At 38.1% G+C, this 12,305-nt stretch overlaps 1 protein-coding gene across 4 annotated transcripts in view; it reads left to right on the plus strand.

Annotated features, from left to right (window-relative positions):
- LOC309632498 (uncharacterized protein) overlaps nucleotides 1-6,749 on the plus strand; it is a 615,011-nt gene extending 608,262 nt beyond the window's left edge. For all 4 annotated transcript variants that reach the window (XR_014246932.1, XR_014246933.1, XR_014246934.1 and 1 more), the window contains one exon: nucleotides 5,517-6,749. The gene's annotated coding sequence lies outside the window, so the exon portion shown is untranslated. The remainder of the gene's footprint in view (nucleotides 1-5,516) is intronic.
- The last annotated feature ends 5,556 nt before the right edge of the window (nucleotides 6,750-12,305 follow it).

Genomic DNA, 12,305 nt, shown 5'->3' on the forward strand with positions numbered 1-12,305 from the left:
TGACTTGGAAGACAGAATGGTGGAATTCACTGCTGCGGAACAGACTAAAGAAAAAAGAATGAAAAGAAATGAAGACAGCCTAAGAGACCTCTGGGACAACATTAAACGCAACAACATTCGCATTATAGGGGTCCCAGAAGGAGAAGAGAGAGAGAAAGGACCAGAGAAAATATTTGAAGAGATTATAGTCGAAAACTTCCCTAACATGGGAAAGGAAATAGCCACCCAAGTCCAGGAAGCGCAGAGAGTCCCATACAGAATAAACCCAAGGAGAAACACGCCGAGACACATAGTAATCAAAGTGGCAAAAATTAAAGACAAAGAAAAATTATTGAAAGCAGCAAGGGAAAAACGACAAATAACATACAAGGGAACTCCCATAAGGTTAACAGCTGATTTCTCAGCAGAAACTCTGCAAGCCAGAAGGGAGTGGCATGATATACTTAAAGTGATGAAAGGGAAGAACCTACAACCAAGATTACTCTACCCGGCAAGGATCTCATTTAGATTTGATGGAGAAATCAAAAGCTTTACAGACAAGCAAAAGCTAAGAGAATTCAGCACCACCAAACCAGCTCTACAACAAATGCTAAAGGAACTTCTCTAAGTGGGAAACACAAGAGAAGAAAAGGACCTACAAAAACAAACCCAAAACAATTAAGAAAATGGTCATAGGAACATACATATCGATAATTACCTTAAACGTGAATGGATTAAATGCCCCAACCAAAAGACATAGACTGGCTGAATGGATACAAAAACAAGACCCATATATATGCTGTCTACAAGAGACCCACTTTAGGCCTAGGGACACATACAGACTGAAAGTGAGGGGATGGAAAAAGATATTCCATGCAAATGGAAATCAAAAGAAAGCTGGAGTAGCTATACTCATATCAGATAACATAGACTTTAAAATAAAGAATGTTACAAGAGACAAGGAAGGACACTACATAATGATCCAGGGATCAATCCATGAAGAAGATATAACAATTATAAATATATATGCACCCAACATAGGAGCACCTCAATACATAAGGCAACTGCTAACAGCTATAAAAGAGGAAATTGACAGTAACACAGTAATAGTGGGGGACTTTAACACTTCACTTACACCAATGGACAGATCATCCAAAATGAAAATAAATAAGGAAACAGAAGCTTTAAATGACACAATAGACCAGATAGATTTAATTGATATATATAGGACATTCCATCCAAAAACAGCAGATTACACGTTCTTCTCAAGTGCGCACGGAACATTCTCCAGGATAGATCACATCTTGGGTCACAAATCAAGCCTCAGTAAATTTAAGAAAATCGAAATCATGTCAAGCATCTTTTCTGACCACAACGCTATGAGATTAGAAATGAATTACAGGGAAAAAAACGTAAAAAAGACAAACACATGGAGGCTAAACAATACGTTACTAAATAACCAAGAGATCACTGAAGAAATCAAAGAGGAAATCAAAAAATACCTAGAGACAAATGACAATGAAAACACGACGACCCAAAACCTATGGGATGCAGCAAAAGCGGTTCTAAGAGGGAAGTTTATAGCTATACAAGCCTACCTAAAGAAACAAGAAAAATCTCAAGTAAACAATCTAACCTTACACCTAAAGAAACTAGAGAAAGAAGAACAAACAAAACCCAAAGTTAGCAGAAGGAAAGAAATCATAAAGATCAGAGCAGAAATAAATGAAATAGAAACAAAGAAAACAATAGCAAAGATCAATAAAACTAAAAGTTGGTTCTTTGAGAAGATAAACAAAATTGATAAGCCATTAGCCAGACTCATCAAGAAAAAGAGGGAGAGGACTCAAATCAATAAAATCAGAAATGAAAAAGGAGAAGTTACAACAGACACTGCAGAAATACAAAGCATCCTAAGAGACTACTACAAGCAACTTTATGCCAATAAAATGGACAACCTGGAAGAAATGGACAAATTCTTAGAAAGGTATAACCTTCCAAGACTGAATCAGGAAGAAACAGAAAATATGAACAGACCAATCACAAGTAATGAAATTGAAACTGTGATTAAAAATCTTCCAAGAAACAAAAGTCCAGGACCAGATGGCTTCACAGGTGAATTCTATCAAACATTTAGAGAAGAGCTAACACCCATCCTTCTCAAACTCTTCCAAAAAATTGCAGAGGAAGGAACACTCCCAAACTCATTCTATGAGGCCACCATCACCCTGATACCAAAACCAGACAAAGACACTACAAAAAAAGAAAATTACAGACCAATATCACTGATGAATATAGATGCAAAAATCCTCAACAAAATACTAGCAAACAGAATCCAACAACACATTAAAAGGATCATACACCACGATCAAGTGGGATTTATCCCAGGGATGCAAGGATTCTTCAATATACGCAAATCAATCAATGTGATACACCATATTAACAAATTGAAGAATAAAAACCATATGATCATCTCAATAGATGCAGAAAAAGCTTTTGACAAAATTCAACACCCATTTCTGATAAAAACTCTCCAGAAAGTGGGCATAGAGGGAACCTACCTCAACATAATAAAGGCCATATATGACAAACCCACAGCAAACATCATTCTCAATGGTGAAAAACTGAAAGCATTTCCTCTAAGATCAGGAACGAGACAAGGATGTCCACTCTCACCACTATTATTCAACATAGTTCTGGAAGTCCTAGCCACGGCAATCAGAGAAGAAAAAGAAATAAAAGGAATACAAATTGGAAAGGAAGAAGTAAAACTGTCACTGTTTGCGGATGACATGATACTATACATAGAGAATCCTAAAACTGCCACCAGAAAACTGCTAGAGCTAATTAATGAATATGGTAAAGTTGCAGGATACAAAATTAATGCACAGAAATCTCTTGCATTCCTATACACTAATGATGAAAAATCTGAAAGAGAAATTACGGAAACACTCCCATTTACCATTGCAACAAAAAGAATAAAATACCTAGGAATAAACCTACCTAGGGAGACAAAAGACCTGTATGCAGAAAACTGTAAGACACTGATGAAAGAAATTAAAGATGATACCAACAGATGGAGAGATATACCATGTTCTTGGATTGGAAGAATCAACATTGTGAAAATGAGTATACTACCCAAAGCAATCTACAGATTCAGTTTCACAGAATTCACCAGTGAAACCATCTGGATCTCAAGTTTTCTTCTGGGGAAGGTTTTTTATTATGAAGTCAACTTTTAAAATAGATATAGGCTATTTGGATTATCTGTTACCTTTTCTGTCAGTTCTGCTAAGGCTTAACCTTCTCCCCCTGAATTTTCCCATTTGAACCATGTCGTCAGATTTATTAGCATAAAGTTGTTTATAAATTTCATGACTATCCTATTAATATCTATAGGATGTCTAACAATGTGAATTTTTCAATTCTGATACTGGTAATTTGTATTTTCTCTTTTTTTCTTGATCAGACTTGCTAGAGATTCATAAATTTCATTAAACTCTTAGGAGGACCAAAAAAAAAAAAAAAAAAAATCTAAATATCTGAATAATTTCAAACTCTTTGGAATTATGTGAATATTTTAGCTATAAACACTTGCTGCTATTGAAATCTATGACATGCAATGAAAAATATATCATGTGGTTTTACCTTTATTTGTCAATTATCTATTCATCCAGCCATCCAGCAACGTAACATCTTTTCACTTTCTACCTTTGTTACACCATTAAAATAAATAGAACTTGGAATATGTTGTGAATGATGACAAGGGAAAACAAGAGCCTAAGGACAGAGTGGATATAAAAATTAAAAACCTAAATGAATGTCTGTATAGATCATTATTACGACTTCTCTTTGACACTCAATCATAAAACCAACATATTTGGCATCACCGAACACTGATAAAATTATACTTTATTGCCAAAAATTTATTGGGAAATATTAGCTAGGTAAAATCTAAACTACCAGATATCTTCCAAGTTTTGTCAAATATTAAAAAAGACGATTTCTAGCATGCAGAAAGCCCTAATTAAGTATTTAGCAGCCTTTATGTCTGATCTTTTCATCAGTTATCAATCTATCATTTGAATTTTTGTCCAGCTCTGGTTTGTTCCTCACAAGGATATGAAGTGAGGGTGTCAGTGCTCATTAAAGCACAACATATTTAGGAAGCTGTTGCAAAAGTCTAAGTGAGAGAATATGAGTCCTAGAAATTAAATAGTAGCTGTGGAATCTGAAATGAAAGAGTAGATATAATTCACATTAATTCTTGCAGGCTTGCATGTGATTGAATGTGCTAAAGTAAGGGAAAAAAATATATATAAAAACCTGAAACTTTAATCATGGGTGATAGAAAGATTTTTATGTCATTATCAGAAAGTGGGCAGTCAGAAAGAGGATCTAATTTGAGAAGAAAGATGATATTTTCATACATATAGGTCAATGATGCAATGTACTTTTCATTATTCTTTTTTTTATTATTATTTCTCTAGATGGGACTACTCAGTTTAATTAGAGCCACTATTTTCTATTAAGTTGACACATGTATAGAGATGTTATGGCATGTATTAGAGTCTAACTAATTTCTTCCTTTCACCAAAACTCCCAGTTTGGAATATAGACATTCATAATAATAAGGAGGATGAAGAAGAAAAGAAGGAGGAGGAGCGGTGGAGGGGAAGGGGGAAGAAGAGAAAGAATTATCCTCCTATGTTGGTTGTCTATTCTCCAAGCATCACTTTACACACATTATTAATATTATTACAATTTAAAAATTATCACATTTCTGTGTGTACTCATTAATTCTTCTATATTTTATAAATGCATATACTGAGGTCAAAAGATGTTAATGACTAACCTTTGCTATAACAAAACTGGAAAATATTTGCTCTGAGGCTTGAACTCCCCATTGCCTCACATGTGACTCTCTCTTCCTTGTTTGAAATCAGTCATAAGTGTAACAAAGGAAAGTTTTCTAATTCTTTCTGGCCAGAGACATAACTTAATGCCTATCTATTTCCCAAGCAATTGTTTATGTATATAAATTCAGTTATTTGTCATAAGAATGGGAATACCTTAAGGAAAATATTAATCTTTTCAATGGAATTTTAACCCAAATAAATTTGATTTCAAATCATTACTCATAGATTGTATCATACCACCACATATTTTAACCCATGAGTTATAAAATAATCTCACATCAAGCAATCATTTCTGCATTCAGAAATGTTTAGGCAAAAGTGTAATATAGGAAAAAAATGGAGAGACAAGTGCTTACCACAAATTGCTATCTCATACTAATTCCTGATATCCACTTGTATATATTTTCTTTAGCTCTCAGATATAAAAGACATTGTGAATTCTGTGACCTAAGAAAGTTCTAGAAACTGCTAGCATTTGAAAAAAGTCTGAAATCTTTCCCAGCCTTCCTCAGTTAGGGGTTTATCAAAAATATATGTGTCTCCTTCTTCTACACTGAGAATCTAAGACATTTTTCTCTTCCCCTGGTTTGTGTTCTACCTACTCACTACCTTTTCCAGAATCACTGCTTTAAGGGCATGGCCAAGATGGAGAAGCAGAAAGACCCTGAGCTCACCTCCTCCCACAGGCATGCCAAAATTACAACTATTTACAGAGCAACTATTGATGAGAATGACCTGAAGACTAGCAGAGAAGATCTTCTACAACTAAAGAAAGATAAAAAGAAGGAACCTCAATGGGGACAGAGATGAGGTATAGTCAAAACACATACTCCTGGGTGAGAGACCCACACATGGGAGGATAATTACAACTGCAGAGGTTCTCTCCAAAGAACGAGGGGTTCAACCCCACATCAGGCTCCCCAGCCCAGGAGTTCTGCACCGAGAAGACAGGCCCCCAGAACATTTGGCTTAGAAGGTCGACAGGGCTTACTTTTGATAGAACCAGAGGGCTGTGGGAAAGAAAGACTCCACTCTTAAAGTGTGTGCAAAAAATCTCGCTCCGAGACCCAGGGCAGAAGCATTAATTTGAAAGAAGCTTGGGTCAGACTCACTTGATCTCGCAAAGCCTTTCAGAGAGGCAGGAGACAATTAAGACTCAACCTGGGGACATAGATGGTGGCATAGCTATTTTGGGGAGCTCACCACACCATAAGGACACTGGTGCTGGCAAAGGGCCATTTTGGAATCCCCCGTCTAGCTTATTAGTGCTGGGAAACAGCCCTGCCCACCAGCCTGTCTGCACCAGTCCTAGGATGCCCCAGGCCAAACAGCAAGCTGCATGAGAATACAGCCCTATCCACCAGCAAGCCAGCTGCCATAGGAACCCCTGAGCCCTCAGCTGCCCAGGAATCAGCCCTGCCTATCAATGGGCCAGCAACAGGCTGAGGACCCAGCCTAACCCACCAGTGGGTGGGCACCAGCCCCAGGACCACTGTAGCTCCACAACCAGTTGTATCAAGACCTGGCCCAGGGGGCTTCCCTGGTGGCACAGTAGTTGAGAATCTGCCTGCTAATGCAGGGGACACGGGTTCGAGCCCTGGTCTGGGAAGATCCCACATGCCGCGGAGCAACTAAGCCCGTGAGCCACAACTACTGAGCCTGCACGTCTGGAGCCTGTGCTCCGCAACAAGAGAGGCCACGATAGTGAGAGGCCCGCGCACTGCGATGAAGAGTGGCCCCTGCTTGCCGCAGCTAGAGGAAGCCCTCGCACAGAAACGAAGACCCAACACAGCCAAATAAATAAATAAATAAATAATAATTAAAGGTGCTAATAATTAAAAAAAAAAAAAAGACCTGGCCCAGGGATTTCCCTGGCAGTCCAGTGGTTAAGACTATGCGCTTCCAGTGCAGGGGGCGCAGGTTTGATTCCTGGTTGAGGAACTAACATCCCACATGTCACGTGGTGCTGCTCTCCCCACATAAATAAAATAAAATGATGTCTAAAAAAAAAAAAAGACCCGGTCTAACCAGCAAGCAGGAACCACCCTGGGACACCTTGGGTTCCTCAGCCAGCTGCCCTGGGATATGGCCTCACCCACCAGTGGGCTGTCAACCATTCCGGGACATCCTGGACCCTGCAGCCAACCATGTCAGTCGAGAACTGGCCCTGTCCACCAGCAGGCTGACACTAACTCCATGACCCCCAATTCTGCGACCAGTCACCCCAGGACCAAACTCCTCCCAACAGTGGGCCAACACTACCCCTGGGAACTCCCAGAGCTCTATAGTCAGCCATGCAAGGACTCAGCCCTGCCCACCAGTGGCTGGCAGCTCCACACGAGGTAGGTCCTGGTAACCAACCAGACTGGGGTCCAGTCATGCCTACCAGAGTGTCCTCAGTAGCAAGCCACCTGCAAGAGGACCTACGCAGCCCACATACAGGGCACTCCTAGGGCATAAGTGAACCTACACTTATATGGGCAATGAATCTACCACAAAAGAGGCAAGAATATACAATGTGGGAGAGACAGCCTCTTCAGTAAATGATGTTGGGAAAATTGGACAGCTACACGCAAAAGAATCAAACTGGACTACTTTCTCACACCATATAAAAACAAACTCAAAATGGATCGAAGACATAAAATGTAAGAGTTGAAACCATAAAACTTCTGGAAGCAAACACAGACCGTATACACTCTGATATCAGTCTTAGAATTTTTTTTTTTAATATGTCTTCTCAGGCAAGGGAAACAAAAGCAAAAATAAACAAAAGGGACTACATCAAATTAAAAAGCTTTTGCACAGCAAAGGAAACTCTCAATAAAATAAAAAAGGCTGCCTATTGAATGAGAGAAGATATTTGCAAATGATATATCTGGTAAGGGGTTAATATCCATAATATACAAAGAACTCGTACAACTCGACATTAAAAAAACAAGCAACCTGATTAAAAAATAGACTTTTTTCCAGAAAGACATACAGATGGCACATGATGTTGGCTCAGCATCACTAATCATTGGGGAAATGCAAATCAAAACCACAATGACATATCACCTCACACTTGTCAGAATGACTATTATCAAAAAGACAACAAATAAGTTTTGGTGAGGATGTGAAGAAAAGAGAATCTTTGTGCACTATTGGTGAGAATGTGAATTTGTGCAGCCACTATGGAAAACAGTATGGAGATTCTTCAAAAAATTAAAAATAGAGCTACCGTATGCTCCAACATTTCGACACCTGGGTATTTATCTAAAGAAAACTAAAACACTAATTAGAATAGATACCCTTATGTTCATTGCAGCATTATATACAATAGCCAAGATGTGGAAGCCACCTAAGTGTCCATCAATAGATGAGTGGATAAAGAAGATTTTATATATATGTGTGTGTATATATATATATATATATAGACTATTACTTACATAATAGACTATTTCTCGGCCATTAAAAAGAATGATATCTTGCCATTTGTGACAATATAGATGGACCTAGAGAGTATAACACTAAGTGAAATAAGTCAGAGAAAGACAAATACTGTATGATTTTACTTATGTGTAGAATCTGGAAAAAAAAGGCAAAAGAAAAAGAACAAACATAACAAAACAGAAACAGACTCAGATACAGAGAACAAACAAATTGTTGCCAGAGGGGAGGAGGTTGGAGGAGAGACATAAGTGAGGGAGATTAAGTGGTGCAAACTTTAAGTTACAAAATAAATGAGTCATGGGTATGAAATGTACAGTGTGGGGAATATAGTCAATAATTATGTAATATCTTTATATGGTGACAATGGTACTAGTCTTAACATGGTGATCATTTTGAAATGTAGAGAAATATTGAATCATTATGTTGTATACCCGGAACTAAAACAGTATTGTCAGTCAATTACATTTCAAAAACAAACAAACAAACCCATAGAAAAAGAGATCAGATTTATGTTTAACAGAGGAGGAGGCCTGTGGGGAGAGGGGGGAGCAAGCTGACCAAAAGGTACAAACATCCAGTTATATGATAAATAAGTACCAGGATGTTATGTACCACATGATTAATATAATGAACACTGCTGTATGTTATGTATGCAAGTTGTGAAGAGAGTAAAGCCTAAGGGGTCTCATCACAAGGAAGAACATTTTTTTTCTATTTCTTTAACTTTATTTGAAATGGTGGATGTTCACTAAACTTATTGTGGTCATCATTTCATGATGTATGTAAGGTAAATCATTATGCTGTACACCTTAAACTCATATAGTGCTGTATGTCAGTAAAACTGGAAGGGGAGAAAAAAGCAAACAAAAACAAAACAAACAAAAAGAATCATTGCTTTAATTAGTCATAAATACTGATAGGATTATGTCAATGCCACAAGCATAGGCATTAAGAACTTCTGATAGTTTTGGAAGTGTTAGCCACAGCAATCAGAGAAGAAAAAGAAATAAAAGGAATCCAAATTGGAAAAGAAGAAGTAAAGCTGTCACTGTTTGCAGATGACATGATACTATACATAGAGAATCCTAAAACTGCCACTAGAAAACTACTAGAGCTAATCAATGAATTTGGTAAAGTAGCAGGATACAAAATTAATGCACAGAAATCTCTTGCATTCCTATATACTAATGATGAAAAATCTGAAAGTGAAATTAAGAAAACACTCCCGTTTACCATTGCAACAAAAAGAATAAAATATCTAGGAATAAACCTACCTAAGGAGACAAAAGACCTGTATGCAGAAAATTATAGGACACTGATGAAAGAAATTAAAGATGATACAAATAGATGGAGAGATATACCATGTTCTTGGATTGGAAGAATCAACATTGTGAAAATGACTCCACTACCCAAAGCAATCTACAGATTCAATGCAATCCCTATCAAACTACCACTGGCATTTTTCACAGAACTAGAACAAAAAAATTCACAATTTGTATGGAGACACAAAAGACCCCGAATAGCCAAAGCAATCTTGAGAACAAAAAATGGAGCTGGAGGAATCAGGCTCCCTGACTTCAGACTATATTACAAAGCTACAGTAATCAAGACAGTTTGGTACTGGCACAAAAACAGAAATATAGATCAATGGAACAGGATAGAAAGCCCAGAGATAAACCCATGCACATATGGTCACCTTATCTTTGATAAAGGAGGCAAGCATATACAGTGGAGAAAAGACAGTCTCTTCAATAAGTGGTGCTGGGAAAATTGGACAGGTACATGTAAAAGTATGAAACTAGAACACTCCCTGACACCATACACAAAAATAAACTCAAAATGGATTAAAGACCTAAATGTTAAGCCAGACACTATCAAACTCTTAGAGGAAAACATAGGCAGAACACTCTATGACATAAATCGCAGCAAGATCCTTTTTGACCCAGCTCCTAGAGAAATGGAAATAAAAACACAAACAAATGGGACCTAATGAAACTTAAAAGCTTTTGCACAGCAAAGGAAACCATAAACAAGACCAAAAGACAACCCTCAGAATGGGAGAAAATATTTGCAGATGAAGCAACTGACAAAGGATTAATCTCCAAGATTTACAAGCAGCTCATGCAGCTCAATAACAAAAATCAAACAACTTAATCGAAAAATGGGCAGAAGACCTAAACAGACATTTCTCCAAAGAAGATATACAGATGGCCAACAGACACATGAAAGAATGCTCAACATCCTTAATCATTAGAGAAATGCAAATCAAAACTACAATGAGGGGCTTCCCTGGTGGCGCAGTGGTTGAGAGTCTGCCTGCCAATGCAGGGGACGCGGGTTCGAGCCCTGGTCTGGGAGGATCCCGCATGCCGCGGAGCAGCTGGGCCCGTGAGCCACAATTGCTGAGCCTGCGCGTCTGGAGCCTGTGCTCCACAACAGGAGAGGCCGCGATGGTGGGAGGCCCGCGCGCCGCAGTGAAAAGTGGTCCCCACTTGCCACAGCTAGAGAAAGCCCTCGCACAGAAGCGAGGACTCAACACGGTCATAAATAAATAAATAAAAGAACGTGAATTTCTAAAAAAAAAAAAAAAAAAGAATGAGGGCACTCATTCAGACAACCTGGGCTCAGTTCTGGTTCTCCTGCTTAACAGCTGTGCAAACTTGCACAACTGTTTCCATTTACTCATTAATAAAAAATGGGGGTAAAAAACAGTACCCACGTCAAAGATTGGTTACAAGGATTCACAAGATTAATGTACTTGAAGCGCTTAGCACTGTGTACCAATCAGTACATCTTAGTTTAAAAGAAAAAAAAAAAAAAAAAAAAAAACTACAATGAGGTATCATCTCACACCGGTCAGAATGGCCATCATCAAAAAATCTACAAACAATAAATGCTGGAGAGGATGTGGAGAAAAGGGAACACTCTTGCACTGTTGGTGGGAATGTAAATTGACACAGCCACTATGGAGAACAATATGGAGGTTCCTTAAAAAACTACAAATAGAACTACCATACGACCCAGCAATCCCACTACTGGGCATATACCCTGAGAAAACCATAATTCAAAAAGAGTCATGTACCAAAATGTTCATTGCAGCTCTATTTACAATAGCCAGGACATGGAAGCAACCTAAGTGTCCATCATCGGATGAATGGATAAAGAAGATGTGGCACATATATACAATAGAATATTACTCAGCCATAAAAAGAAATGAAATGGAGGTATTTGTAATGAGGTGGATGGAGTTAGAGTCTGTCATACAGAGTGAAGTAAGTCAGAAAGAGAAAAACAAATACAGTATGCTAACACATATATATGGAATCTAAGGAAAAAAAAAAAAAAAGGCCATGAAGAACCTAGTGGCAAGATGGGAATAAAGACACAGACCTACTAGAGAATGGACTTGAGGATATGGGGAGGGGGAGGGGTGAGATGTGACAGGGTGAGAGAGTGTCATGGACATATATACACTACCAAATGTAAAATAGATAGCTAGTGGGAAGCAGCCGCATAGCACAGGGAGATCAGCTCGGTGCTTTGTGACCACCTAGAGGGGTGGGATGGGGAGGGTGGGAGGGAGGGAGATGCAAGAGGGAAGAGATATGGGAACATATGTATATGTATAACTGATTCACTTTGTTTTAAAGCAGAAACTAACACACCATTGTAAAGCAATTATACTTCAATAAAGATGTTAAAAAAAAAAAAAGAACTTCTTATAACTGTGTAACCCCATTTACAAATGAGATTAAGTAATGCACCCGATGTTACACAATTAAAATTGACAGAGATGGAAAGACCTCATTCTGAATAATCTAACCCCTAACCAAATATGATTGCTACTACATTGATGATACTTATGCCAAGGAGAATAGTAGACATAACGATCAATCTGTTACAGAGTGATCAAAATTCCATCTATTTCTTCCCTTTTTCTTCTTCAGTGGCTGGGCAGAGAGAGAATTTTCTTTGTAT

This window comes from Balaenoptera borealis (assembly GCF_965194805.1).
Source record: "Balaenoptera borealis genome assembly, chromosome: 7".
In the NCBI taxonomy this organism is placed as follows: Eukaryota; Metazoa; Chordata; class Mammalia; order Artiodactyla; family Balaenopteridae; genus Balaenoptera; species Balaenoptera borealis.